Source organism: Mercenaria mercenaria, chromosome 2, assembly GCF_021730395.1.
Source record: "Mercenaria mercenaria strain notata chromosome 2, MADL_Memer_1, whole genome shotgun sequence".
Classification (NCBI taxonomy): Eukaryota; Metazoa; Mollusca; class Bivalvia; order Venerida; family Veneridae; genus Mercenaria; species Mercenaria mercenaria.
Window position 1 is genome coordinate 108058039 of NC_069362.1, and position 25019 is coordinate 108083057.

Genomic DNA, 25019 nt, shown 5'->3' on the forward strand with positions numbered 1-25019 from the left:
TTATCAAAATTGACAACACTGGTATTTTAAACGATGGGAATAAGAAAAAAATCCAACCACAGAAGGGTTGGCAATTTTCAACATATTTCATAAAACAAGGGAGTCAAGCAATGTTTATCTTACCAAACATAATAATGAAAGTGAAAACTGGCAAGGAAACTGTAAAACGTGGTCCCTCAATACAACATAATTTGTTCTTTAGCCAAACAAAAATGTCCTTAAAAGTGGTCGCTAAATGCAAGTGGTCTCTTAATAAACGTGATCACTCGAAAAATGTTTAACTATTTATGCTGACCTTTGGTTTAAATGCAAGGTATCGGAGACTTATGAACCATGGACTTTAGTATATCAATAATGAAAAACAACTTTAACAAATAATGGCAGAGACTTCGTTTTACATTTAAGGACTAATAATATGCAAAGTTACAAACAAAAACGAAATATCCCTCCCTTTACTATTACAGCAGGACAGTGCGAACACCAGCGACAAGATTAACATTTTTTATTCTAATTCAAATGTTTCACATGAATACATATATACAGAATATAATTTGATGTAAATTATTGAAAGGCAAAGACAAAGGCAGTCATAAATAACTTGAGATACGTAAGTATACTATAGGCCCCATTATGTACGTTCCAAAGTGCATTATTCAGTGATTATATGTGTGTGAAAGGATACAAAGCTGTATCTGTATGAATGAATCAAAAATAAAGTGTGAACCACATCATTGAAACGATTTTTAATAAAAGCGATGTTTTATTTAGAAGAATTGTTTAACAAATAATCAAGGCCTTCGGGTTGTTTCTCGCCAGAATTATCACGGTTCAGAGTTCAGATGCACAGGAACTGAACCACAAGGGCGTTAGCCCAAGTTGTTAAATATCTAAGCATCTGAGTGATGAACCTTGGTAACTAAGACGATAAACCACAAAAAGACCTCAATTATTTTCATTCTTACACGTTCATTGAAATATTTTGATTGTAATGCTGGGCTTCATTTCTCCGAGTACTAATGAACCGAACATCATGCGGTAATATGACATGATAACTGACGTCATAAATTAAATGTTCTCTTACTGGTCCAAGCGTCAACCGTTGTTTATCGCTGAATATACAGAATTTGACCCTCTGTTTAAGTGGCCATCAAATCGGACCATGTTAGAATAGTTCAAGTAGACCAGTAAGAAAACATAATGACGTCAGATATGACGCCAAATTATTGCATGACGTCCGGTTCATTAGTGCTCGGATAAAGGAAGCCCAGCGTCATATCAAAATATTTCAATGAACGTGTAAGAATAAAAACAATCAATGTCGTCTTGTGGTTTATCGTCTTGTTTACCACGGTTCATCGTTCAGATGCTTGGATATTGAACCATGTCGCCAGTTCAGATGCTCAGGAATTGAACTACGAGTGCGTAAGCCGGAGTGGTTAAATATCTAACCATCTGAACGATGAACCGTGGTATATAAGACTATAGACCACAAGAAGAACTTGATTGTTTTCATTCTTCCATGTTTTTTGCTGGGCTTCTTTTATCTAAATAGATATACTAATGAACCGTACACCATTTGGTAAATTAGACGTCAAAATGCTCCCTTACTGATCCATGCGTCAACCGTTATCTATCGCAGAATATACAGAGCTTGACCCGCTTCTTTGTTTAACACAATCAAATCGCGCCATGTAAGAATAATTTACTTACGTCGATTTTACTAAGGACGACTTTTTTGGTATTTTTAACATAAAAATCCATTTTTCATTTACACGACGGTTGAAATAAAGAACATTCTCGTCTGCTGAGGAATCTTGAATTTCATCAGATGATGCAGGTAATCAAATTTCCTCCATTTACATTATCTTACAAATTGAAATAAGAAAGAAATTGGAAAATCCCATTTACATTCTCTTGTTACTTGAAATAAGAAAGAAACTGGAAAATATGTAAACACGTAATTATATACATAACATATTTAAACAACGATAATTGTATAAGTATTATATCTAACGCTCATTCCGTACTATATATCCTTCTTATAATTAAAGGTAAACACATTCCGATATTTCCTTCCTTATCCAGTCAGTTACCCACGCATTATACATGTTCAGTATCACTTGTAAGTATTACTCCACTCAGAAAGTGTATAGTACGTTGCATTTGATATACAGAGCTTTTCTTATATTCACTATGTTTAATATTTTTGTGTTCTAAAATTTCGCGCCACATCTGTCACATTTCTTCTCCTTCATCATCAAACAGCACAATATTCCTAGAGGAAAGAACAAAATGGCCAGGATTATACCTATAGTTGTGAAATCTTCTGACACCCGTCCAACCTGAAAATATACCAAAAATCCATACAGTTAAAATCCGACATACCATATCTGGTACCATGTATGTTGCCGATCTATTATGAAATAATACGCCTAAATCGACTTCTTTCTCTTCGTTCTTATGCATTTAACTCAATCTCTTTGTCATCTAGGTTGCAAGAAACGTGTCGACTTATCAGCTTTTTATCTTATAATATATCCATTCCGATAAGACCAATCAGGCGGTTTTAAGTAAATGGGGTTATTTTCTCCTTTTGATTTCGGCAGCGACACGTGTACATTGGAGAAAGATTACACTGATCTGTGCAAAGAGGCTTGAGCTGAGTTTGATTAGCACCAGTCAGGCAAATATTGAGGCAAGTAGGCTATTGCATACGATATAAAATACCCATAATGGTGATAGGACTGCGTCTTTTAAAACATGACAACTATTCTTCGTTAAGAACTGAATAGTTATTTAATTTACATCTCCCTGCTTTTCGAAATGCATGTAGCCTACATTAGGGTTTTTGGAGTCTCTACCATAAACAGACTGCCAAACAGTGGTCAGTGGTAAGAATATAACCATCAACTTTGACATGTTTCGCGGGTGTACTTTTTGCTAGCGGAGCTGATATGATTTTGCGAAGAGTTAATTTGTGAACTTTTGGTTATTTCACATGCTTAGGGTTATGCTTTGAGCGGCTACTTGACGTGATTAGATTTTTATATTTTTGTTTGACAAAATATTACGTGATATACTAGTACTATCAGGTACTTATACTTCATCGACTTTGAAACAAGCGGTGTGTATTTTGTTCACCGCTGTTTGCTTGGTACACCACTGTCTCGGATTTACTAATCATATTTTGTGCTTCCATTGATCCTCATTTCTGCAATTATTTGACATAATTTCTGCATCTTTAGAACTTGATTTCAGCAAGTATTTGACATTATCTGCGTATCTACTAAACCTGATGTGTGCAGCTATTTAAATATGCACATCTATCGAACTATTGTTTGTAAAGCTATTTAACATTATATGAAGTTTGTGCCACAAAGTTTTATCGTTTATGACGTTTCTATGACGAGATTTGACACGCTTTTGGCAGACAATTTCAAAAGATTTTGTAAGATAACCAGATGAATTCATTTTTGCGACAAATAAGTTTATTAGGGTTTGAAATTAACATGATACGCTTAAACATCTGAAATAGTTCCATAATTTTAATATTAATCATGATTATGTATGATTCGTTAGAAGATTAGACTGATTTGTTTTTCAATTTTCCCTGATATGACTTGTCAGAAGCCTTCTGCCATTGTTTGTTAGAAGATTTACCAGCTTTCTGAAGAACGAGGTAAAGGTTTTATATCAGACGAATAGACATCTGTAGGTTATATGGATGATTACAAACCTGTCTAAGTACCTCTGTATTACATTCAATACCAAGCGACCCGTTTATGATTATATTTGTCAATTTAAAAGATGATTTAACAGTGTTGTTTCCGTGAAGAATAGACATGGTATGTGCTTTTATGCGAACAGGTTAATACTATTTTATAAAACATGTTGATGGCCCTGACCGCTTGCCGTATTATTTCCCTTCGATAGGAAATGTCAAACTAACTCGTTGCATGTAATTCTGCATAAAAAATAATAATTAACTGGTTTTCGGCCGGAATGATCAACATCAAAATATAATACAGTAGTAAAGAGGTCTTAAACTTAGCGCATGAACTTATCGCTATAATTCAACAATAAGCTTTGTTGCTAAGTAATATTAGATCAATGGCTGATTTGATAAAATTGAAATGAATTAGTATATGATATTTCGTGTATTAGAATGTTAAAATCACAGAATGAACAATGTTGGTGTTGTCGTTTTTTGTTGTTGTTATTATTACTTTTATTATTATTATCATCATTATTATTAATAAATTATAGAAATTTATATTTAAGTCTTTTGTTTTCGTTAAAGTGCAAGAATACGATCACTGAGCGTATCACATTAATATCCGATGAGGAAGAACAAAAAGTTCTCCGACTGAATACTATTGAAAGTTTATGCAGGTGGAAACTGTAAATCTATTGTTTTATCTGTCTGACTGATGCTAAAATACCTTTAAATATACATAAAATCGCATACAACTAGCATTGATATTTCGTCAAGATGCAAACCGCGTGCATAGATTATTTACAAATACCATGAAACTCTCTAAAGATATTTTCATTATCAGATTTCTGAACTTTCTCAGAAGAAAATGGAGCATGGGATGATACGTATACATTTTTATATGTAAACGTATATGAGCAAATTATGTTATAATACCGACATAAACAATTTTTATGTTTCGAAAAACTATGCGTCTATTTCTATGGAAAACAGATCAATGTTTCACATTCTTTTAGTATGTGCCATTTGAAATTGAAATGATATTGCAATTCATTTTAGCAATTAATCATGGCAGCAAACAGAAATAAAGCTTACACCGCATGATGGACATCCTCCAACAGCAACAACATTTGCGGGTTGTGTGGTTACGACTTGGGGTGGTTGTTGAGCAGACATTCTGATTATTTACTTGCTAACCTGAAAATAGATATGAAAACTTTTTATTTTCATTACTCAGATTATTTCAAAAATAATCATTCTTTGTTTCGCAACCTGAAAAGGCTGTATTGGTGATTGGACGTGATCCAATGGGGATATGAACTCGTTACACCAGGTTGTTTCGTTATTACTCGACTAGAATCATTCCCATCTAAGGTTAGGCTCTACATTTTTTAAATAAGTAGTGAAACTTTTCAGATTAAATAAAAAAAACAAAGAAAAGCTTACTGTGAGCATTTTACATGTCAGGCTAAATATATATAGTCTCTGCTGCATATTTATTAATTTTTTAACATGTTACTTCTAGAGTTCTGTCATTTTTGTGTTTTATGTTTCCTGCCTTCTGTTGCCTTTGCATATGTTAGGGTTTCACCTGGCGGGGATAACTTTTATTTACACTGTCCTGTGACTTTGGAACATGGTGGGATAAGAGTGAGGTTAGGTGCACCATAAACCGGTTTAAGCTCCCCAGTAGTGGTTTTGCCACTGGCCGTTAGAAGGCAGTGTTCCAATTCGTTCCTTTATTTGTTTGTTTTGTCCTTGTGTGTTGGCTGTGTGCAAGTGTATGTGCGTGCGCGCGTGTGTGTGGGGGGGGGGTGCGGGGGTCCTGTGCGCGTCCACTTGCTCGGTTTACGTTTGGGGAGGCTGTTTTTTTAGAACGTGGCTTTCCCTATTTCTGCCTAACCGATTTCCACTTAAGTTGTAGGGCGTTGAGCATTTCATTACTTCGCATGGTTAGACTTAGTAAAGTCGAGTCTTTGGTGCATTTTATGCTTTATAAGTATAATTAAATACATATAAATCTAGATTGTCTAATTTATGACGAAAATGCATATTCAAACGGAGAGGGCCAAGGTGACACCTTTCTTCGAAATTATTTCATTAAACACGTGTGGTTTACGAACATTATATATTTAAAGGTTCTACAGCATATGCTACATGTAATATCGAAATGTGAAACTCGTCTCATTGCATTCCAAACTCCCTTGAACATTTTTACATATCATGACATTTAGACATATTATGTCATTGCAGTTATTGAGTAACCTTAGCTACATGTCTCCATAATTCATGTCTGATGTAAATGTCAGTGCATTAATGCTGGTTCATTAAATGGAGGAATTATGCGTAAATGCTTAATTTCTATACCAAATTCTTATATCGTCTCGAATTCTGAAATAAAAATGCTCTCAAAATTTATTACTGTAATGGAAACGGCGACTACTACCCTACCGAAATATGTTTTCTTGAATCACATCATCAGGACGTTTCATTCTCATCTATTTTATACATTTCTACAAGTGACAACAAAATCGTACATGAGGGAATCCTGTTACCCATAGCAATAACTGGAGGCGAAAACATTTAATCTTTTATTGGAACGTCGCCGCGTTAAAATGTTACGTTCATGTATATTATAACCACCACATGAAATAGCACAACGTGTTCCTTTTGTTATTCCACTCCTATCCCTAAATCCATGAGTACTTGGGCTACGCCACCGTGCCGATATAAGTAACATAACCACCTAAGGCATGTCATTGCTGTTTGATAAGTGTATTTTGTATGCGGAAGGGTATTGGCTATGTGTGGTCTAAGCTTTGTTTTTATCTACACACAAGCTTAACCGGGCTCATGGTATGCGCAATGACTTCCTCAGGTGGTTGTAAGTAATAACGATTGGATGGAGGTATGTATTTATATGTTTGTTATATTTTGCTACAGAAAGCGTAGCAGTTTTCATGAGTTTAGAATTTAAAATTCTAGACCATGTTTTTATAGTTATCTTTGATGAAATGTTGCTCTGACCTATAAACATATATTGTACATTTCAATCATATGACGGTTTAGAACACAGGGTGATACATTATCGGTGGAACATGCTTTTTAACACAACCCAGTCGTCGTGTTCTGTAGAATCGAAATATTCAATTTATCTACATCAATTAATCTACATTTTAAACAAACTGTGAGTAAAATATATATATATATAACAAAAAGTGAACACGATAAATGGATTTTAATCGACACTCACAAGGGACTATCACTCTAAACTCATAGGTAGAAATGTACTAGATCACAACATACCGAGATGTTGAACACCTGTTTCATATAATTGATCTAGAAACAACAACTCTGTCAATACATTTGTCATTTGCTAGAAAACAACACAGTTCAGTACAAAGTAATGATTTGTTAATCTAAGCTGTTACAAACATCTTGAGCGTAAACAAATTCTCCTTTGGTTTTTGTACAGATTAGATAAAACGAAATTGCATAAAGCATTGACACCTAACGCCAACACACTTTTCGTGCATATACATCCAGTCTAAGATCACTCGGCTGCCAGTTTTATGCACTGCAGGCATTGTAGATTACAAAATCTTAGATCAGCAAATGTACAAAAGCTCATTCCGGGAAATAAAGTCAACAAAATGTACTAACCTAATCTACATATGTGCAAAAGCTCATTCCATTGAATCAGGCGACAGGATGAGTGTGTTACCCCTACACGCAATCTGACCGGCTAGGTACACAAACGTAAATCAACAAATGTACAAAAGCTCATTCCTAGGAATGACGGCAACAGGAAGTTTTACCGTACAATCAATCTGACCGAGCAGGTTGTACCACAAACAAAGTCATTCAACAACAATGTACCACAAAGCACATTCTCGATGGAATGACCGGACAACAAAGGAGCGTGTATAACCGGGGTCCCAAAATCAATCTGACCGAGCAGGTTGCACAAACGTAAACCAACAAATGTACAAAAGCTCATTCCGAGGAATGACGGCAACAGGATGTTTTACCGTACAATCAATCTGACCGAGCAGGTTGCACAAAACGTAAAACTCAAAACAATGATGTTACGTAATCAAGCGACATTCACAACGAATGAAAACCCCGAGGAAGGCAACAGGATGTTTTAAACCGTACAATCAATCTGACCGAGCAGTTGCACAAACGTAAACCAACAAAGGTACAAAAGCTCATTCCGAGGAATGACGGCAACAGGAGACGACTCACCGTGCAACTTCACAATGACAAGACACCGGATAGAAACAAACCCGTCAAACCAACACAACGTACAAAAGCCTCATTCCGAGGAATGACGGCAACAGGATGTTTACCGTGCAATCAATCTGACCGAGCAGGTTGCACAAACGTAAACCAACAAACGTACAAAAGCTCATTCCGAGGAATGACGGCAACAGGATGTTTACCGTGCAATTAATCTGACCGAGCAGGTTGCACAAACGTAAAACCAACAAACGTACAAAAGCTCATTCCGAGGAATGAAGGCAACTGGATGTTTACCGTGCAATCAATCTGACCGAGCAGGTTGCACAAACGTAAACCAACAAATGTACAAAAGCTCATTCCGAGGAATGAAGGCAACAGGATGTTTTACCGTACAATCAATCTGACCGAGCAGGTTGCACAAACGTAAACCAACAAATGTACAAAAGCTCATTCCGAGGAATGACGGCAACAGGATGTTTTACCGTACAATCAATCTGACCGAGCAGGTTGCACAAACGTAAACCAACAAATGTACAAAAGCTCATTCCGAGGAATGAAGGCAACAGGATGTTTTACCGTACAATCATTCTGACCGAGCAGGCTGCACAAACGTAAACCAACAAATGTAAAAAAGCATTTTCCGAGGACGGAAGGAAACAGGATGTTTTACCGTACAATCAATCTGACCGAGCAGGTTGCACAAACGTAAACCAACAAACGTACAAAAGCTCATTCCGAGGACGGAACAGGATGACAAATTTACCCTGCAACTACTACATCAAATATATTTTAGCCCAGCTAGGTTCTTACACTAGTTTATTACAAACAACAGATCACAGAGTGACCTTGGCGCCCACCATTGAGCCATTTTTTTAATGTTCCAAATTTCAAGACTAGATCAAGGTCAAAATCAAGGTCAAAGTTCATTTCTGTACACAAAACTGTGCATGTGGTCCATGCATGTGGTCCAAATTTGAAGCTTAAGAAATGTGAAAGTAGGTCATTTGATCCATTTCAAGGTCAGTTCATTTCTGTACACAAAAATAAGCATGTGCTTCAAAACTGAAGGCTGTGGCTTGAGAAATGTGACAGTAGGTACTAGGTACAAATCAAGGCCAAATTTCAATTCAGAACAAAAAACTGTGCATGTGGTCGAAATTTGAAGGCTGTAGCTTGAGAAATGTGAAAATAGGTCACTAGGTCAATACAAGGTCAAAGTTCATTTCGGTACACAAAACTATGCATGTGTTCCAAATTTGAAGCCTGTACCTTCAAAAATCTGAAAGTGGGTCACTAGGTCAATGTCAAGGTCGAAGTTTATTTCTGTACACAAACCTATGCATTAGGTCCAAATTTGAAGGCTGTAACTACAGAAATGTGAAAGCAGGTCACTAGGTCAATCTCAGGGTCAAAGTTCATTTCGGTACACAAAACTATGCAAGTGATACAAATTTGAAGGCTGTAGCTTGAGAAATGTTAAAGTAGGTCATTAGGGTAAAATCAAGGTCAAATTTCATTTCGTAACACAAAACTATGCATGTGGTCCAAATTAAATGTGAAAGTAGGTCACTAGGTCAATGTCTTAGTCTGATGATGGTGGGCTAATAAAACAGTGCATAAATTTTGGATTATCTGGAGGAGGTACTAGATCAAAGAATTCAAAACGTTATTAGAAGCAATAACGGCTAATGACAAGCTATAAAAAGGTCGACTACACAACAGGTAGTGCATTTAAATGTAGTTGTTTTAGAATTACATAACATCTTTAAAGGCAAACTCTAGTAAAATTTGGATTCATTTAAACCGAGTATTTTATTTCTGTCTTGTCCAGCTTTAATAACATTATCATAATTGTTAACTGGTAACTGATCTGCCTTGAAATGAAAATAAACCAACTTCATAAAAAAGTCTACACCAGAACGTCACAGATAATTAATACTTTATTAGCAGAAGAAACTGCATGAGGGTTGAGCAAAACATAATAAATACAGCATATAAAATAAATGTGGTTAAATAGCCCAGGGCAGTTACGTTCGCCAGTCTTGGTTTAGACTTATATATATATATATATATATATATATAAATGTTTCAGATTACACTCTCCTTGAACTTGAATATAGTAAATAACACAAATATTTATGGTTAGGCGTACAACATACAATATTCGTCAGGCATATACATTGTATCTATCTCCAATGGTATCTCATTTTCTATATAAAACCTTGTCGGGACTTTCATTATATTCATGAAATGTGCATATATTCTGTTTGCTGATTTCATTTCAGAAATAAACCAAAATTCCGTATACCTTTAGCCTGTTGGCGGCAAGTGATCCTGCATTTGCGATCAGTGCAGACCAAGATCAGCATGGTCTGCACTGTTCGCTATTCAGTCTGTAAATTTTCAGTGAACACCCCTGATAAGTGATATGACCCAAATTGAATGATAGACCAGTCCATTATAAGTCTCAGTCAAACTACACCGTATAGCGTTAACGGACGTATAACAAAATTTTCAATCCGTTCGTGACCGTTCGCATGCGTTCCTTTTCCGTTTCTCATGTGGCACCTGCGCTCCTTGTCCTGCGATGTTCGATCCATCCGGTGGAAGGTTTTCAGCATGTTCAAAATTTAGAACGTACACCACCGGACAAAGTTCACAGTGTATAGACTCTCTGTACGCCCAAACGGAAGTCGCCAATAACTAGGCGTTCACTTTCGTTTTTCAAATTTTTGGAAGCTGTCGGTAGTGATAATTTTTATGTTTTTCTTTGGCTATTTGAAATAAATATTCTTGTATATATTTTTCAATGTATGATAAATGTCTTTGCAACAAACTGCCGTTAAATAGACATTAACACATGAAATTAAAACGTATTTTCACCCAAAACCCAGCAGGTCAAAGCAAAAGACGATGCAATCAGGCTAGAAATGCCCATTATTTAGGAACTGCGAGTGAAATACGTGTCAGAACCGCTTCTGAATGTTAAATTATAAATCCATGCAAATGTGTTTATACCTACAAATATGAATTTACAATCCTGAATAGTTTAAATATTGTTTAACTCAACATGCATCTGAATTATGCACTGACCGCCTAGTCGCAAAACTTTATATAAAACTGTTCCACTATTCGCCAAAACACTGTACGCCTATTCAATATAGAAATGACAGCGTATTTGGGCTTGTAGGCTCTATACACTGTACTTATTGAATTTATGAATATAAGTTTTGTATTGTATTTTACTTGCGACAGTGAAACAGTATTTATTGTTCTGTTTCACCAACGATGTCCTTGTCTTGGACAAGAAATAGAATCTGTATTCGAGTTTCCATTAACATACGAGAAATCTTTTGAATATATATTTATTCCGCTCAGCTTGACAGGACACTTTGTTTTGTTTTTTTTTTCTTTGTATTTTTAGCTCGACTATTCGGGGAATAGCGGTGCTATTCTACTTGCCCCGGCTTCGGTTAAAGTTAAGTTTTTCGGCAACCTTTTTTTCTGTCACATCTTTTTTTTTTTACTTTTGCTTATACCTTACTGTAACTTCACATAAACATTGTGCAAACAAAGCCTTTTTATGCAGGAACTGCCCATTATACCCAAGGTGAAGGTCACTCAAGGTGTTGTACTGGAAAAATTATTTTTTGAATTTAAGCTCCGCTAACAGACAAACGCGCTGTCTACATGAAACATGAAAATTTTGTACAATCATATTGTCCAAAACGAGTCCGCTCATCTATCTTCCAAGACGGTGGTTAGTTATACTTGTAGAACAACTGATGTAAACATTAGAAGCCAGGTCATTTTCAGTTTGTTCTGTAGCAAAAACTGCAATAATTATTAATGCAAAAGAAAAATAACTGGATATTAGCTTCAATCTGCTTGATTTTGACTGATATCAGCGGTGATTTGGAGCCGGATATTAAAATAAACAGAAATTACCAATAACCGCACCGACGGCAGCTGTTTCTTCTGTGAATGATGATAAAGTTCCCGAGGTAAAGTCCGAAAAAGTCTCTGAGATGCCGGAAATGGATCATTTATTTATTTTTTTTTTTTGGGTTTTACGGCGCACCAACACAGGATAGGTTATATGGCGCCAAAAAAGACTACAAATTTTGATTTCACATCTCATTTACATCGAAATAAAACATGAGGTATGGAATAAAAATTTGTATACCTGCTGGAATCACAGAGTTGCAGCGAAACCAAGTATTAAGACCCTATTAGTCGCCTCTTACGATCATGCAAGGGTAAGGCAGTGGTTCCAATTCTTTTCATACACAGATCGTCCCAGAACCACATGGGGCCAACACTGAGTTGTGCCACGTAACGATTATATGAATGATGCGTTAGTGATTTAGGAGTAAAGAATCTAGTCATTATTACAAAAATAATTTCAAGCAATATGCAGGTTAGAGTTTATTAGTACGCATTTACCAAATTGAATTAGTCACGCGGCTGTGCCGCGCTAGACTAAATTAATTTGATAATTACTTACTAATAAACACTAACCTTTACGAAAAGTGGATTCGAAACTGCAGTAATAACATATAAACTTGTCCGTGATTGTTACGAAAACGAAAGAAATTATAATTACTTTTTAACTGTTGGTTATCATAAAACAAAGTCAAATTATTGAAATATGTGAATGAAAAGAAGTTTTGAATAGGCGTACAGTTTTTCGACTAAGCGTTCAGTCCGGATTTTAGAAATTGCGATTAGTGGGCCAGTAATGTATCGACTAGTGGGACAGTGTAATCGGCATATATGTCTCAGAAAAACACATTTTCCTAAAAACGCATTCGTTACCATAGAGCCATGCTAGTGTTTATCGATGCGTAAGATATTTATCCACGAAGTAGCAAATGTTTCAATTCTTTGCAAAAGCTCAAGATACATGTATTTCAAAGAAATTATAGTTTCATTACAAAATCGAACAAATACCCACACGTGATTTGACTTGAAATGAAGTATATTAAGAGTTTTTATAGGCGTGTTTGGTATCTACGTAAACAGTAGCTCTTAAACAATACGTAGATTAAAAATACACTTACTTTATGCGATATTAACGAAATAAACAATGAAAATCCAAGCCATCCGCGACAGCAAAAATTTGTGTTTTGATTTCTGAACGCCTAGTTTTTGGCGACTTCCGGTTGGGCGTACAGAGAGTCTATACACTGTAAAGTTGAACGTTAGATGTACGGTAGCAATGCGCTGATATGCGTTTTGTTCGTTACTCGTGCATTCCCTATTCTGAACTTGACCGGTTCGCATCCGTTCTTGTCCGGTGAACCTGATTCATGGCGGGACTACTACCGGACATGCAACGGTTTTCCATGCGTTGCGCTTTCGTTTTACGCGGTACAAGTCCGTTACTAGTACGGTGATATCCGTAAATTGACCGTTGTTCGTCCTGTATATATGCGTTAATCTTGCGGTCATTGTGCGTTTTATGCGCCCCATAAACCGATCGCGAGAGCATCGAGCAGCAGCGGCGGCCTTTCGTCACCGGATTACTTTCTGTCGCAATTTTTCTATACGTTTGGCGTCCGTTAACGCTAAACGGTGTAGTGTGACTGACAAAATAGAAATTTAGCAGGCTAAGGGTTAAGTAATGACTAGATATGTTTTATTACATTATTATTCAACTTAATATGCATATGGTAGACGTATGTTTCGCAATTTAAACTCATACGCTATAGACGTGTACGTACATGTCAAATAAATACTAACCTAAAGGAATAAATCATTATAATCACTTTCATCAAGACCTTAAGTCATTAATCGTACGAGTTTTGCTTTAGCAAACCAGTCAAACTTTTACATTAGTGATATACAATTCGTCATAAAATCCATCATTAATGCTCGTTTCAACAAATGAGGGCATTATAAGTCTTTCTTCGTAAATGTAAAGGTCTGTAAACATATTAATGGCATTGGTAATATTTGCAATTTTTCTTATCAATATTTCTGTATCAGTTGCTGTAAAGAGACCTCTCTATTGCGAACTATATTGATTTCCAGTTAATGGGATTGCATTGAGGAAAAATTCGCTTAAATCACTTCAGAGACTAAGATACCCAACTTAGTTGCTCTTCAAGTGTATATTCTCCGCTGTCAGAACTTTGACTTGAATGTTGACGATTGGTAACACTGTCAAAACCAGGACAGCTTTCCACTAGCTATTTATAACAAGAGACAATTTGCAATATCAAAACCTAAAGCTCAATTTTGTTGATATATTCCCAGAACACATAAGTACAGCAAAGAGTAAATGCGCTACAATTTTAAGAAGCGTATTTGAGAATAGATTTAAAAATTTCTAAAAGGGCTCTGATGTAAAGCATACGAAATTTGTATTTATACAACACCATCTTTTTGCACTTTTTTTTGGCATCTGGGGCATTAATGTAAGAATGATTTTATTCAATAGACAACAGCGTAATTTCATTTTATTAATTGTTTAAATGTTAAAATGTTAGAATGTGATTATAATTGAGGATTTGCTTAATTTGCGATTGTCATTTTTATCAGTACTTTCTTGAGTGACTAACAGACTGCTCATTAATAGGATCATCAAACACTCTATATCAAATAAATTATCTGACGTTCCCAAAATGCTTGAATGAGAATTCGCATAAATGTTACTACCCGAATGAGAAAAAAGACTATATAGTGACTCGGAAACCATTACCTGCTACAAATTGTACAGATTCGGCATGTGTTTGAACAGCCTGCAGGGTATCTCTACTTAATGAAATTGTATTGACTTTCGAACTAGTGCAGGCGCAAAGCATTTGAAGAGGAAATTTGTGTTGCTAAATGTATCTTAATTTCAATCAATTAAGCAGATACGAAAAACGTTGATGAGCTCACAACAGAGGTGATCTTCGCGTTTAACCTTTATCCTGCTAAATTTCTAAAATGGACTGGTTCATCATTCAAGAATCACCTGCCATCAGCAGGCTAAAGGTTAAATTGTATGTTAAAACGTATCAGCCAGTAAGGTTTTTCTAACATTAATGTTGTTAAATGTATAATGTACAAGTTAATGTAAATGTCTATGCAATGACTGTTTATTCTACCTTTGCTTTTCAAAATACTACATTCACTTCAGAATTCCTGTCCCTCAATCTCATTATTTGTATACTCTGTTACTTTGCACCATTTTTGTCTATTTTCTTTTTTATGATATAATTCAGGAAAACAATCATTGCCACAAGCAGTTTCAGACTGCACCGTTGTCAACTGTTTCAGAAATTCACAAATGATTTAAGGAAGAGAGTTCTTTTTGCCTTTGAGTTTGTTATTTTAATTTTTTACGAGAGAAATATGTTATCAAAACCTCATCAAATATCATGTGACATTTTTATTACTCTCAAAATGTGTGTTTTCCTCTCGTAAAATACGAATAAGACGCAAGTCAAATTAGTTGATTACTTTCCAAATATTAAACCTACATTAAATCAATGGTGTAAATTGTGAAAGTGAAACTAAAACACTATCGAATAGTTTTAACTTGTTTCAAAATAGTAGCCAAAGGACTGATCACCACTATGCCAAAATCAACGGAAGGGCATTATGACTACCAATGATTCAGATCCGTGCATATCCAATTGTTTGTTTATCAACTTTAGCTCTTGTATACAACGGATTGTCAAAATCAGAGCCCACGTATTAGCGGGCTCATCTGCTTTCTTCTGGCAAAGCCCTTACGCTGATTTTCGAAAAGGCGGTGCTCAGTTTACATTACAGGAACACATTTCTATTTTGATGTTTTTTCATTCAAGATAAGTGATATATTTGTAGCGCTAGATATCTATTTTACATTTTCGACAGTTTAAATGTTGGCATTATACGTAGCAGTACACATAAAAAATGTACTAAACAAGCAAAGAAACATCTCATCCCTGATTGTGCCATAGAATAAATCTATAGATCCATTGGAAGCATCGATCGCAAACAAGTAAAGGTCTGGTGAAAAGTGCATTACCAATCCTGCCACTTAGGACTGACTTGAGCAAAACTTTACTGCAATAGAATTCATTATCCTAAAGGACCAGAACAAATAACAATATTGAGCCTTTTTAACAGTCAATACAATGTTATAAAAAAAAAAGCACAACTGACCGAACAGGGAATAAGATACTCCATACAGAAGGTCGGAGTTCACAACGAATATAATGTGCGAAACGCAGAGATTGAAAATCTCGGGAACAGTAGTTAAAAATTAAATTTGTCTCGTACTGTACATAAAAATACAGGTATTCATCGTTGGATTCAGGTTAGTACTTCTATGTATGAATCAAGGAATGATGGTTTCAATAATCGACAGAACTTGTATTTGAGAGTTAGAGTGTTGCGTTTATTAATTTAAAAAGTCAAATACATATTTCAGTTGAAAAACTCCACAGGTCAATCATAATATTCGACAAAGTCGGAAGGAAAAGGGCAGATACAGGCTTAGACTTATTAATGCTTGGTTAAAATGTAGAGTATCCAAGCACCGTAATTAAAGAGCTGTAGGGTGTTAATTGGCACAATAAGGTGTTGTAACGAGCATATGCATATTACGGAGGTACAAGTCTGGACAGGTAGGTGCGGAAGATTGTCATCGCCGTGGAAGATCTGAGAGTATTGAGACGCTCAAAACATATAGAAAGTATAGGATGTAATGTCAATAAATCCTCGATGCACAACTACATTGACGGCTTTAAAGTTGTCATACACGAACATAAATAACTGGAGTATATTTCCACAATATGTTTACATAATAAATAACTAGACGATGGGAAACGTCAACTTCTTATGCCAGCGTCACGTAGCTCGTAAGTTCCTAAAATGTTACATTGAATACGATAAACCTAAGGGTACTTTCTAACGAAGTAACGAGTGATGAAGCCTAGGTTCATTACAGTACAAAAACCAGCTAGCTCAATATTTGCAACCGTGCTAACTCGTTCAGATTCATTAAACAGATTAAATACATTGTTACCTTAACCTTTCGCCTGCTGACGGCAAGTAACTTTGCCTTTGCTACCAGTGCAGACCAAGATCAGCCTGCACATCCATGTAGGCTAATCATGGTCTGCACTGTTCGCTATCCAGTCAGTAAATTTTCAGTGAACACCCCTTGCAATAATAATTGAATGATGGACCTGTCCATGTTTAGAAATTTAGCAGGCCAATGGTTAAGGGTCGTTTTTACCATATCAAGAAGATAGCCAGTCCACATGTTACATAATAAATCTTCTCCTCATCACACTCTGTATCTTGTACTGTTAAAATGACCCTAAAGATGTTGCTAAGTACATTCGAATGAAAGGACCGCTGATGGGGCGAACAGACAGTACACTGTTCTGCATGTTTTCTTAACTAATTTTCTAACGCTCAATATCTTTAAATACGAAACGAACAACAAGTTTTAAAAGTGACTAACTTTTTAAAAAAAAAAAATCATGCTTAATTTCCGTTCATGACTGTCATTGAAATCTTTATATAAAACGTGTTTTCTGATTGTTTGCATTAATCATTTTTATAGTATATATGTTTTGATTTACGTGCTTTATTAAAAAATAAATGCTATTAAACTAACATGTGTCGTTCTGATTTGTGTCATGTGATCAAGAGAAGTTTTGCGACCTTCACATCACGAAGTTTCAAGCAAACTAGTTCAAGTGAATACAGTCATATGGATTTCAGACTGTATTATCCATTCAGCAATGACTTAATTATCAAAATATGTAACTCACATTAATTTAGAGTAATCTAAATCTGATCAATTAAACAGGTTCTCAAGTTTTGAACTCATGAACTCGCAAATATCATGTGTTTTATCCAATGGCAGCATGTTGAGCTGATGTGGCATCTGTTTCGTTTCTTCATAATGTTCTAGATAAAAGCTTAGAAAAATACGAGTTTGATCGATATATTTACAGGAAAACAATGTCGTTTAGATCAATCTAGTTTATGGGCTGCTGATTTCAACTGTTGCATAACAAAATTAATCTTTCCCGTAGAATGTATCGTCCTTGTTTTATGAAGAGCTTAAACAGGATTAGTATAAATAAACCACGGGAAGCCAACTTGCGAGAAAACTGACACTAGGTACACTTAATCTTGCCACGTTTCGACGAGCGTTGACTCTGAAGAGTTTATTAGACGTAAGAACCTCAGTGACCGAGAGGTTAAGGTGGCTGACTTTGAATCACTTTCCCCTCACCGATACCTCGCTTGAGGTGTACAACGTTTTTCATACGAGGAAGCCATCCAGCTGGCTTACGGCAGGTCTGTGATTCTACCCACGAGTCCGTCCGTGCCCGGGACAGTGTTCGGAGGGACACCTTGGGATTTCCTCCAGCATCAAAGCTCGAAAATCGCCATATGATCTATGAATTTATTGGTGTGATGTTAAATCCAATGACACGAAACAAAGCAGACCCATTAGCCCTTTGTAAATATCTCGAACCAATTTATGAACCAAGAATGGTTAGTTATCGGATAGTGAACGCTGCTGGATGTTTTACCCAGTGTCCCACCACCCATTTCTCCGAAGAGACCAAATAACTAAATTTAAAATTCCCCAACAAAATAAGCTATTAAATTAATGAAATACGCTTCGATAACAGATGACTGTATGTACGGTAATAGTTGTTTATGAAAATATCTGGCGCAGTAATATCACTAATTCATACCATTAATATTATCACATTTGATCAGGAAAAAAAAACATCGTTTTGAGTAGACATCACAACATCAAATGTTAAATTTACAAGTGCTTTGACGCAGAACATGAGACGAATCATATTTTAAAATGTAATTTATTTCTCAAGATGCAAGCGCTTATCTGCTTTTGATCGTCCCTGTTTATATATCTTTATATGTTTAGACTTTTGTCATAGGCAATTGAAGCGAAACTGCTATAGATTACATAGAGCAAGATTGCAAAATTGCAAGATGAATCATAATTTAGATATTACTTATATCATGGCTTGCCTTACATATTAGATGATGCCAGATAATATTCAATAAAGATTGCAAAATGTAGGTAAATCACTAATAGTTTGTGATATATCTCCGAACATGAGAAACATGTTGTGATATATCTCCAAACATGGGAAACATGTTTATAGCATTTTTATATGCGTACAAAATTTCTGGGGACTGAATTCTGCCATTTCATGCTGGTGTGTTGTTGCGCTCCAAGAACACCACCACGCCAGCGCCGATACGATAATTAAGGTATTCGTCGTTGTGACGACAACGGTATATCTCGCGTGATGGCACGTTTTGCTTGTTGGCAACACACAAAAACGAAATGGCAGAATTTAGCCACCACACAAATTCAAGAGGAGGAAAATGTGTGATCATAGGCTATAATGAATCGTCAACTTCTTAACGATTAGCACTTATATATGTCTAATAATTACTTCAAGACAGCTATTATATAAAAAAGTCACATTTGTGTGTTAGAAACTGAATACTTGGACATCAATTTGGATAATGCTTTATTAGGTAAATATAGTTTTGAAAATTCTGAAAGTGTTTAAAATATATGCAAAATTGTTAAATATTGGGTAGGCATTCCAAATTATGTCGAACGGAGCCATAATTATGCTTATCCACAAAAGCATGTTCATACAGAATACAACCTTAAGCAGCAACCTTCAAAATAATGAGTTATGTAGATTGCAAGATGAATTTCATTGACATTTAAACTTTGAGAGAGGGGTAGTGATACTTTCATGCGTACAAGACATTTTAAAAGAATTAAAATAATCTCTCATGGGCCTGCAATATGATTATTTTGGTACGGCTGCTGAGTAAATGGAAAACATTTACTTTCTTCCTTATATGAAAAAAAATCACCTTTTACGTTTCAGGGAAATGTATTGTTTTCTTTTCCAATAAATTGTACAAGTCTTTCTTCTTACAATCATCAGTAATTTAATGACTAACCTTTTTCTGCAAATGAAGCGAGTTTAATTTTTGCAAATTGCATAAGGTCACATTTTTTCTTGTCAAACTTTAATAACAATGTTTCATATCAACTAAATGCTTTCACAGTGTAAAATCTTCATCCAATATTTAGGTTAATGAGCTGAAGTTGCCGTATATCATATATCACCTTGAAGAAATATTTATAAAACGAATGAATACTGCCTTAGGTTAAACATTTGTACATACGATGCGACGCGAACGAGCATTTGTACAGTCCACTGCACAATAACTTCACGTTGCATTGCTAGCACAACACCTTTCTATTGTACATTTGGGTCATGGCCATTATTTACAGTTCAGGTACATTCTTGCTACAAAATGGATGGATTCATTTCAAATGCATTTTGCACTTTCTTTCAAAATTAATACACCTATTGTGCTTATGAAAATGCTGTTATCGTATCTCGTGTATCAACGAAAACAATTAAAGTTAATATGCATCTTTATACCGATTTTAAAAGAGGGTAAAATGCAAATGTCAAATGATGCCCAATATCCGCCATTATTTCTGGCCCCTAAAAATACCTAGGTATTACCAAAGCGGAGCTCCTGCAGGGCTTCTATATAACCATAACAAAGACAAGCCAGCTTGGATATTAAAAGGAAAAGCGATCCAAATTCATCTGCACAAACAACCCGGTCGCAGAGTCCCTGCTATTAGTGATAGTGAATAATTGAAGTATACACGTTACATATTGCTTTACAAAGACTCTTTAACGAACACATCAAATAAACAATTACCAATACATCCTTCTAACATTAATAATTATATATATATAGTTGTCATGGTAATTTCTTTAATTCTTAAACAAGGCTTGTACATAAAAGTTATGTCTCTCAAATGAATTAGCATGAAAGCTCTTATACTAATGCTTTTACTAATGGAACTCTCTGGAATCACTGCATTTCATCTCATATATCAACGAGATACCACTGCTTTATTAAATATAGATTTTTTCTGTTATGATCTGTTAATATATCTAACTAATATGAATAACTACAGCTAGGAATTTATATTAAGATCTATCAATATCACATATCCTTAGGACGGCCAGCACATATTTATGCAACCTCGCCAGGTATATGTATGTTTTTGACAACACAGAAAATGACGTCACTTGACCTTCAGCTATTTCCGGAAGTAAATAAAATGAAAGTAGAAATGCTAAACTTGAAAACGAAAGCCGCATTTTGATTCGTAGATAGTCAGAAATCACGCGCAGGGGTCACCCCGTCTAAATGTATGCACGTGGACTTCTTTTTTTTTTTTGCTATTGGAGAGCCAATTTTCAGCACTTTATCACGAATTGAAATTACCTGGGCTTTAGTACAGCATGTCAGCTTTTAATCTGTTAAAAAGTATTTGAGCCCTGGATAAACACAAATCCCACAGGGGTCCGTAACGGACCAAAGGTACATTGATAATTTCGGAACTTCATCAAATCGCTCAAATTGTCATTTTTGATGTTGTCTGAGAGTGTCAGTATATGCCTCAGATGAAAGATATAACCGTATTTGAGAGCTGCAAACCTAGACATTTCAGAAATATTTTCAAAATCAGTTTCGTGTAATAAATGTTCTTTCTACGGAAGCGTGAAAGGGCCATCAGACGCTAATACGTTTTAGTACGTTAAGGCTGCGGAAAGGATATTCAAGAAAAAAATGGTATTTTGGATATATATTTTAATAGAATAACTGTTAAATTATACACAATGAAAACAATGACAAATTCTTCATCTTTTTATCTTGTCTTATTTCCGTTTCATGGGTCCTCCAAAGATTCTTATCTTATATACAAAAAATTCAAAAACAAAATTCTACTATAAAGAACGGTATAAATCTGTTATAAAATACTTGCTCTAAATTTCCAATATCCAACTTTTATTGGCAAACTGCTTCTTAATGGTGCGTTCTTCATGTTTCCCCAAAAATTCAGTAAGAACCCGGTTCTTATTTCATAATATTTAACTGACAGGTTTAATTGGGAAGGTCATGATAAGACCACAATCAAGTGATAAAGGCAATTTATTTATCAGACTCATTTATTTGTGGTGTACTTTACAGGAATGCAATGACACATATTATGAAGTGTGAAAATATTTAATTAAACATTTCACTAAAAGAGCTAGCTAGGGAACAAATGACTCTTTTAATTCTTTGCTCAACATAATCCTTTGAAACAAACTGAAAACAGTTCGTCATTTTGCTAGACATTCACATCTGTTTTGGCTCCAAATTACAGACAAAATAAATGATGGAATTCACACTCAGCTTACCTCTGAAAACACAAATTTGTTTGACAACAGCAATTTCATGGTTAATTAGGAAGGTTAGATTTCTTCACCCCCACATATTTGCCAATAAGTAGGTAAGACGTTCTGATAACCGGGCTTCGCCCGGTTATCAGAACCTCTTACCTATACTTATTCACACCAACTTGACACATTATTGGCAAACTGCTTCTTAATGGTGCGTTCTTCATGATTCCTCAAAAAAAAATCAGTAAGAACCCGGTTCTTATTTCGTAATTTTTAACTGACAGGTTTAATTGGGAAGGTCATGATAAGACCACAATCAAGTGATAAAGGCAATTTATTTATCAGACTAATTTATTGTGGTGTACTTTACAGGAATGCAGTGACATACTGATATTATGAAGTGTGAAAATATTTAATTAAACATTTAATTCTTTGCTCAACATAATCCTTTGAAACAAACTGAAAACGGTCCACCATTTTGTTAGATATTCACATCTGTTTTGGCTCCAAATCACAGACAAAATAAATGACATAATTCACACTCAGCTTATACCTCTGAAGACACAAATTTGTTTGACAACAGCAATTTCATGGTTAATTAGGAAGGTCAGATTTCTTCACCCCCACATATTTGCCAATATGTAGGTAAGACGTTCTGATAACCGGGCTTCTTACCTATACGTAGCAACCACTTCAACAAAATGTTAACTATTTTTTACTCTCAACGATACATCGACTGAAGAGCTTATAGCAAGTTTTATCTCTGCTAAATGGGTCAGATATTTATTGGTGTTTCGCAAGGATACAGGCATTTATTTATTGGTGTTTCGTAAGGACCAAAGCCATTTCGCAAGCACGCAAACTTACTCAGAGCCTTTTCATTCACATATTTGTTTGAGTAAATATCTATCAAAGATACTTCCATTAAGGCGATTTTGCAGAAATCATTTAAACCAAGAATTTTCAACAAGCTTCCCTTCTTACGCATGTTGACCCTTAGATAAAATATATTGTTCTAATTACCGCAAAATCATAAAGCTTCTTTCTCTGTTTTTATGATATCAACGTCACGTCACGTTTCGTTCAGATTTTGTTTACAGACTTCGAAGTTGTATTTGCATATTAGTCTTTATACTGTACAATAATATGCTCATAATATGAACACATCTAACGAGATGCATCATTTTTTAAACAAGAGGGCCATAATCTCCATATATCGCTCACCTGAGTTTATTTTCTTGTTTGAACAAATTTCTTTGCTACAGCTTCAAAAACAAAAACAAATTAGGTGAGAAGATCAAGGTAAAGATTCTTCAAGATAAGTAATGAAATCTGTTGAAAAATTATACATTTGGCCTAAATCTCTTTGCTAAATCTCTGGTTAGGTACACAAATGTAAACCAACAAATGTACAGAAGATCAATCCGAGGAATGAAGGCAACATGATGTTTTACCGTACAATCAATCTGACCGCATAGGTACACAAATGTAAACCAACAAATGTACAAAAGCTCATTCCATGGAATGAAGGCAACATGATGTTTTACCGTACAATCAATCTGACCGTGCAGGTTGCACAAACGTCAACCAACAAATGTACAAAAGCTCATTCCGAGGAATGAAGGCAACATGATGTTTTACCGTACAATCAATCTAACCGAGCAGGTTGCACAAACGTAAACCAACAAATGTACAAAAGCTCATTCCGAGGACGGAAGGAAACAGGAGAATAAATTTACCCTGCAACTACTACATCAAATATATTTTTAGCCCAGCTAGGTTCTTACACTAGTCTATTACAAAAAAAAACAACAGGGCATAATTTTGGATTATCTGGAGGAAGTACTAGATCAAAGAATTCAAAACGTTATTAGAAGCAATAATGGCTAATGACAAGCTATATGACGCTTTGTTTTTAATTGAGCATAAACAGGCCGATTACTCAACAGGTAGTGCATTTAAATGTAGTTGTTTTAGAATTACATAACATCTTTAAAGGCAAACTCTTGTAAAATTTGGATTCACTTAAACCGAGTATTTTATTTCTGTCTTGTCCAGCTTTAAAAACATTATCATAACTGTTAACTGGTAACTGATCTGCCGTGAAATGAAAATAAACTTACTTCATAAAAAAGTCTACACAAGAACGTCACAGATAATTAATACTTTATTAGCAGAAGAAACTGCAAAACCATTAATGCGAGTGTTTAGCAAAACATAATAAATACAGCATATAAAATAAATGTGGTTAAATAGCCCAGGGCAGTTACGTTCGCCAGTCTTGGTTTATTCATATAAATGTTTCAGATTACACTCTCCTTGAACTTGAATATAGTAAATAACACAAATATTTATGGTTAGGCGTACAACATACAATATTCGTCAGGCATATACATTGTATCTATCTCCAATGGTATCTCATTTTCTATATAAAACCTTGTCGGGACTTTCATTATATTCATGAAATGTGCATATATTCTGTTTGCTGATTTCATTTCAGAAATAAACCAAAATTTCGTATACCTAAAGTTTAACATTTAGCCTGTTGGCGGCAAGTGATTCTGCATTTGCGATCAGTGCAGATCAAGATCAGCATGGTCTGCACTGTTCGCTATTCAGTCTGTAAATTTTCAGTGAACACCCCTGACGGACGTCTAACGTATAACAAAATTTTCAATCCGTTCGTGTCCGTTCGCATGCGTTTCTTTTCCGTTTCTCATGCGGCATCTGCGCTCCTTGTCCTGCGATGTTCGTTCCATCCGGTTGAAGGTTTTGACCATGTTCAAAAT

The 25019-nt window shown here is 35.3% G+C and overlaps 1 long non-coding RNA gene across 4 annotated transcripts in view; it reads right to left on the reverse strand.

The window, feature by feature from the left end:
• Positions 1-485: 485 nt before the first annotated feature.
• LOC123564856 (uncharacterized) overlaps positions 486-25019 on the reverse strand; it is a 68202-nt gene continuing 43668 nt past the window's right edge. For all 4 annotated transcript variants that reach the window (XR_008369993.1, XR_006689049.2, XR_008369994.1 and 1 more), the window contains 2 exons: positions 4811-4912; positions 486-2342 (listed from right to left, as the gene is read on the reverse strand). This is a non-coding gene — a long non-coding RNA (uncharacterized LOC123564856). The remainder of the gene's footprint in view (positions 2343-4810; positions 4913-25019) is intronic.